A 5,000-nucleotide genomic window follows, 5' to 3' on the forward strand; every position below is an offset into this window, starting at 1 on the left:
TGGATGCCTGGTAAGGCATCCCCCCCCCCCCAGGGCCTGGGGGTCAGAGGGTCAGGCTGGATGCCTGGTAAGGCATCCCCCCAGGGCCTGGGGGGGGTCACAGGGCCAGGCTGGCCCACTGGTAAGGCATCCCCCCCCCCAGGGCCTGGGGGTCAGAGGGTCAGGCTGGATCCCTGGTAAGGCATCCCCACCCAGGGCCTGGGGGTCACAGGGCCAGGCTGGATCCCTGGTAAGGCATCCCCCCCAGGGCCTGGGGGGGTGCAGCGGGTCCGGAGAAGAGAGGCCGGGTCTGGGGGTGAAGTGGGTTGTGGGGTGGGTGGTGGCAGCGGGTCCGGAGAAGAGAGCCCGAGCCCAGGGGTGGGGCGGAGAGTCCGGGGAAGGGAGCCCCCCAGGGCCTGGGGGTCAGAGGGCCAGGCTGGATCCCTGGTAAGGGAGCCCCCAGGGCCTGGGGGGTCAGAGGGCCAGGCTGGATCCCTGGTAAGGCATCCCCACCCAGGGCCTGGGGGTCAGAGGGTCAGGCTGGATCCCTGGTAAGGCATCCCCCCCAGGGCCTGGGGGGGTCAGAGGGCCAGGCTGGATCCCTGGTAAGGCATCCCCACCCAGGGCCTGGGGGGGTCAGAGGGCCAGGCTGGATCCCTGGTAAGGCATCCCCACCCAGGGCCTGGGGGGGTCAGAGGGCCAGGCTGGATCCCTGGTAAGGCATCCCCACCCAGGGCCTGGGGGTCACAGGGCCAGGCTGGATCCCTGGTAAGGCATCCCCCCCAGGGCCTGGGGGGGTCAGAGGGCCAGGCTGGATCCCTGGTAAGGCATCCCCACCCAGGGCCTGGGGGTCACAGGGCCAGGCTGGATCCCTGGTAAGGCATCCCCCCCCCCCCCCCAGGGCCTGGGGGTCAGAGGGTCAGGCTGGATGCCTGGTAAGGCATCCCCCCCCCCCCAGGGCCTGGGGGTCAGAGGGTCAGGCTGGATGCCTGGTAAGGCATCCCCCCAGGGCCTGGGGGGGGTCACAGGGCCAGGCTGGCCCACTGGTAAGGCATCCCCCCCCCCAGGGCCTGGGGGTCAGAGGGTCAGGCTGGATCCCTGGTAAGGCATCCCCACCCAGGGCCTGGGGGTCACAGGGCCAGGCTGGATCCCTGGTAAGGCATCCCCCCCAGGGCCTGGGGGGGTGCAGCGGGTCCGGAGAAGAGAGGCCGGGTCTGGGGGTGAAGTGGGTTGTGGGGTGGGTGGTGGCAGCGGGTCCGGAGAAGAGAGCCCGAGCCCAGGGGTGGGGCGGAGAGTCCGGGGAAGGGAGCCCCCCAGGGCCTGGGGGTCAGAGGGCCAGGCTGGATCCCTGGTAAGGGAGCCCCCAGGGCCTGGGGGGTCAGAGGGCCAGGCTGGATCCCTGGTAAGGCATCCCCACCCAGGGCCTGGGGGTCAGAGGGTCAGGCTGGATCCCTGGTAAGGCATCCCCCCCAGGGCCTGGGGGGGTCAGAGGGCCAGGCTGGATCCCTGGTAAGGCATCCCCACCCAGGGCCTGGGGGGGTCAGAGGGCCAGGCTGGATCCCTGGTAAGGCATCCCCACCCAGGGCCTGGGGGGGTCAGAGGGCCAGGCTGGATCCCTGGTAAGGCATCCCCACCCAGGGCCTGGGGGTCACAGGGCCAGGCTGGATCCCTGGTAAGGCATCCCCCCCAGGGCCTGGGGGGGTCAGAGGGCCAGGCTGGATCCCTGGTAAGGCATCCCCACCCAGGGCCTGGGGGTCACAGGGCCAGGCTGGATCCCTGGTAAGGCATCCCCCCCCCCCCCCCCCAGGGCCTGGGGGTCAGAGGGTCAGGCTGGATGCCTGGTAAGGCATCCCCCCCCCCCCAGGGCCTGGGGGTCAGAGGGTCAGGCTGGATGCCTGGTAAGGCATCCCCCCAGGGCCTGGGGGGGGTCACAGGGCCAGGCTGGCCCACTGGTAAGGCATCCCCCCCCCCAGGGCCTGGGGGTCAGAGGGTCAGGCTGGATCCCTGGTAAGGCATCCCCACCCAGGGCCTGGGGGTCACAGGGCCAGGCTGGATCCCTGGTAAGGCATCCCCCCCAGGGCCTGGGGGGGTGCAGCGGGTCCGGAGAAGAGAGGCCGGGTCTGGGGGTGAAGTGGGTTGTGGGGTGGGTGGTGGCAGCGGGTCCGGAGAAGAGAGCCCGAGCCCAGGGGTGGGGCGGAGAGTCCGGGGAAGGGAGCCCCCCAGGGCCTGGGGGTCAGAGGGCCAGGCTGGATCCCTGGTAAGGGAGCCCCCAGGGCCTGGGGGGTCAGAGGGCCAGGCTGGATCCCTGGTAAGGCATCCCCACCCAGGGCCTGGGGGTCAGAGGGTCAGGCTGGATCCCTGGTAAGGCATCCCCCCCAGGGCCTGGGGGGGTCAGAGGGCCAGGCTGGATCCCTGGTAAGGCATCCCCACCCAGGGCCTGGGGGGGTCAGAGGGCCAGGCTGGATCCCTGGTAAGGCATCCCCACCCAGGGCCTGGGGGGGTCAGAGGGCCAGGCTGGATCCCTGGTAAGGCATCCCCACCCAGGGCCTGGGGGTCACAGGGCCAGGCTGGATCCCTGGTAAGGCATCCCCCCCAGGGCCTGGGGGGGTCAGAGGGCCAGGCTGGATCCCTGGTAAGGCATCCCCACCCAGGGCCTGGGGGTCACAGGGCCAGGCTGGATCCCTGGTAAGGCATCCCCCCCCCCCCCCCAGGGCCTGGGGGTCAGAGGGTCAGGCTGGATGCCTGGTAAGGCATCCCCCCCCCCCCAGGGCCTGGGGGTCAGAGGGTCAGGCTGGATGCCTGGTAAGGCATCCCCCCAGGGCCTGGGGGGGGTCACAGGGCCAGGCTGGCCCACTGGTAAGGCATCCCCCCCCCCAGGGCCTGGGGGTCAGAGGGTCAGGCTGGATCCCTGGTAAGGCATCCCCACCCAGGGCCTGGGGGTCACAGGGCCAGGCTGGATCCCTGGTAAGGCATCCCCCCCAGGGCCTGGGGGGGTGCAGCGGGTCCGGAGAAGAGAGGCCGGGTCTGGGGGTGAAGTGGGTTGTGGGGTGGGTGGTGGCAGCGGGTCCGGAGAAGAGAGCCCGAGCCCAGGGGTGGGGCGGAGAGTCCGGGGAAGGGAGCCCCCCAGGGCCTGGGGGTCAGAGGGCCAGGCTGGATCCCTGGTAAGGGAGCCCCCAGGGCCTGGGGGGTCAGAGGGCCAGGCTGGATCCCTGGTAAGGCATCCCCACCCAGGGCCTGGGGGTCAGAGGGTCAGGCTGGATCCCTGGTAAGGCATCCCCCCCAGGGCCTGGGGGGGTCAGAGGGCCAGGCTGGATCCCTGGTAAGGCATCCCCACCCAGGGCCTGGGGGGGTCAGAGGGCCAGGCTGGATCCCTGGTAAGGCATCCCCACCCAGGGCCTGGGGGGGTCAGAGGGCCAGGCTGGATCCCTGGTAAGGCATCCCCACCCAGGGCCTGGGGGTCACAGGGCCAGGCTGGATCCCTGGTAAGGCATCCCCCCCAGGGCCTGGGGGGGTCAGAGGGCCAGGCTGGATCCCTGGTAAGGCATCCCCACCCAGGGCCTGGGGGTCACAGGGCCAGGCTGGATCCCTGGTAAGGCATCCCCCCCCCCCCCCCCCAGGGCCTGGGGGTCAGAGGGTCAGGCTGGATGCCTGGTAAGGCATCCCCCCCCCCCCAGGGCCTGGGGGTCAGAGGGTCAGGCTGGATGCCTGGTAAGGCATCCCCCCAGGGCCTGGGGGGGGTCACAGGGCCAGGCTGGCCCACTGGTAAGGCATCCCCCCCCCCAGGGCCTGGGGGTCAGAGGGTCAGGCTGGATCCCTGGTAAGGCATCCCCACCCAGGGCCTGGGGGTCACAGGGCCAGGCTGGATCCCTGGTAAGGCATCCCCCCCAGGGCCTGGGGGGGTGCAGCGGGTCCGGAGAAGAGAGGCCGGGTCTGGGGGTGAAGTGGGTTGTGGGGTGGGTGGTGGCAGCGGGTCCGGAGAAGAGAGCCCGAGCCCAGGGGTGGGGCGGAGAGTCCGGGGAAGGGAGCCCCCCAGGGCCTGGGGGTCAGAGGGCCAGGCTGGATCCCTGGTAAGGGAGCCCCCAGGGCCTGGGGGGTCAGAGGGCCAGGCTGGATCCCTGGTAAGGCATCCCCACCCAGGGCCTGGGGGTCAGAGGGTCAGGCTGGATCCCTGGTAAGGCATCCCCCCCAGGGCCTGGGGGGGTCAGAGGGCCAGGCTGGATCCCTGGTAAGGCATCCCCACCCAGGGCCTGGGGGTCACAGGGCCAGGCTGGATCCCTGGTAAGGCATCCCCCCCCCCCCCCAGGGCCTGGGGGTCAGAGGGTCAGGCTGGATGCCTGGTAAGGCATCCCCCCCCCCCCAGGGCCTGGGGGTCAGAGGGTCAGGCTGGATGCCTGGTAAGGCATCCCCCCAGGGCCTGGGGGGGGTCACAGGGCCAGGCTGGCCCACTGGTAAGGCATCCCCCCCCCCAGGGCCTGGGGGTCAGAGGGTCAGGCTGGATCCCTGGTAAGGCATCCCCACCCAGGGCCTGGGGGTCACAGGGCCAGGCTGGATCCCTGGTAAGGCATCCCCCCCAGGGCCTGGGGGGGTCAGAGGGCCAGGCTGGATCCCTGGTAAGGCATCCCCCCCAGGGCCTGGGGGGTCAGAGGGCCAGGCTGGATCCCTGGTAAGGCATCCCCACCCAGGGCCTGGGGGTCACAGGGCCAGGCTGGATCCCTGGTAAGGCATCCCCACCCAGGGCCTGGGGGTCACAGGGCCAGGCTGGATCCCTGGTAAGGCATCCCCCCCCCCCCAGGGCCTGGGGGTCAGAGGGTCAGGCTGGATGCCTGGTAAGGCATCCCCCCCCAGGGCCTGGGGGTCAGAGGGTCAGGCTGGATGCCTGGTAAGGCATCCCCCCAGGGCCTGGGGGGTCACAGGGCCAGGCTGGATCCCTGGTAAGGCATCCCCCCCCCCCCCCCAGGGCCTGGGGGTCAGAGGGTCAGGCTGGATCCCTGGTAAGGCATCCCCCCAGGGCCTGGGGTTCA

This window comes from Lutjanus erythropterus, unplaced genomic scaffold (assembly GCF_056507025.1).
Source record: "Lutjanus erythropterus isolate fLutEry1 unplaced genomic scaffold, fLutEry1.hap2 Scaffold_167, whole genome shotgun sequence".
Lineage (NCBI taxonomy): Eukaryota > Metazoa > Chordata > Actinopteri > Lutjaniformes > Lutjanidae > Lutjanus > Lutjanus erythropterus.